The 1,686-nt window shown below is 38.9% G+C and overlaps 1 pseudogene; it reads left to right on the top strand.

The window, feature by feature from the left end:
- The first annotated feature begins 605 nt into the window (after window positions 1-605).
- LOC100014532 (ashwin-like) lies at window positions 606-1,302 on the top strand (annotated as a pseudogene).
- Window positions 1,303-1,686: the final 384 nt, after the last annotated feature.

Genomic DNA, 1,686 nt, shown 5'->3' with positions numbered 1-1,686 from the left:
AGATGAATGTCTGCTTTCTAAGGACCAACCTAACTGGGGAGAGGCATATCACCAAGATGGTCACAGAGAGATGAATTTTTCTCTCATAGAAAGTTTCAAGGACCATCAACTAAATTAGGAATCACAATGTACAATAAAAGAGGGAAGAGTCATCCTGACAAGTGTAAAAACCTTTTAAATACTGGAGGAGCTACTCCTCTTTAGCTCATTCATTACACAGCCAGTCTGTGAAGGCACGAACAGATTAATCAGTTGATCCAACTTCTTTGATTGTTTTCCTCCAGAAAGGTCCAGAAATAGATTGGATCTTATGTATTCCAAACAAGAAATTTGACACTTGCTATTACTCTTAGGAAGTGGTTTCATTCTGTAGAAAGAGGCTGAGGTTGTGACCAACCTGAGTTTAGGTTATGCCTCTCTATACCCTTAAAATTATGGAATTGTAGAATTGCAATATTGGACTATGTAAGGAAACCAGAGCATTGCAGCATTTGGGAGGAATGGATGTGCTATTTTTCACATAATAAAGAGAAAAAGTTGACTTCTCACCAGGGCTCCCTTACCGGGCATTGTGGGTGGCCAGCTGGGGTCTCCAGGAGATGATCATGGCTGGGGATGCCAGAGGTCACAGTTGCCCAGGCTCAGAGATTCTCCTGCACCCTGAGCTGCTGACCCAAGAGTTCCTGCTACTCCTGCTCCTGCTGGAGTGGAAGAATATAGTTGTTGAAGAGGACATAAAGATCGACAAAGATGACTTTACTGACCTCTATGTTCAATATGCCATACCACTGTCTCAAAGGAATTACCAAAAAGTAGATGGAGGAAAATGATGGAAAAGAAAAGAGGGCAAAATGAATTGAAAAATGAGCATAAAAGGGGTATGAGTGTGGAAGGTTTACATAAAAGGCCCCTCATTGTCTTTGATGGAAATTCAACAAGTACAAGCATAAAAGTGAGAAAGACTGAAAATGGAACTAAAGATCTTCTGAAACCTTCTCCATCAGTACACATTACTAACAATACCTTTAGGAAGTTTCTACATGCAAACACTTCCTCCCTTATCCTGCCTTTTACCTTACCTACAGACATTAAAGTGGAAAGCAGTAATAACACTAAACTGAACCACGTGTTAATGACTAGTAGGTGTACACTGGCCAATGTAAAATCGCCACCATTATCTCTTGTTGAGGGAACTACTGTTGTGAAATTAAAGAAAACTGCTCCAAAAGAAGAAGCAGAATCAGTGAGTGAATTAAAGCCCACAGAAGCAAAGAGAAGATCCAACATGTTACATGGCCGTGAATAAGTGGGGTTCCTAACCATAGATTCCAGAACAAAAAGATCACATTTATTGACCGGTTTAAGTACTATATTTGCAGGGCTTTTGATCGCTGTGGAATTTTCTTAAAGTGTTTAAGACAGCCTTGCAGATAAGTTCCAAAAATTTACCTTCCCCTTAAACATTTTTTTTCTTTTTAATCCCTGCCTCTCATACACTGTAGTCAAATAGTTAAAAATCACTATTTTTTTTGCTGAAGACCTGAATATGTCATTAATCACCTTGGCCAAGTAGCTGTTTGCAAGTTTAATATTAAGCTTTCTGATTCAGCATAGAAATAATTTCCCCCAGAAATCTTCAGAGTATGTGATGATTTTCTAAATTTTCATTTATCTCTGTCATAGCCA

This window comes from Monodelphis domestica, chromosome 3 (genome assembly GCF_027887165.1).
Source record: "Monodelphis domestica isolate mMonDom1 chromosome 3, mMonDom1.pri, whole genome shotgun sequence".
NCBI classification, from domain to species: Eukaryota; Metazoa; Chordata; class Mammalia; order Didelphimorphia; family Didelphidae; genus Monodelphis; species Monodelphis domestica.
Note: the sequence above shows the minus strand (reverse complement) of the source record. Positions and strands in the feature narration are given on the sequence as shown.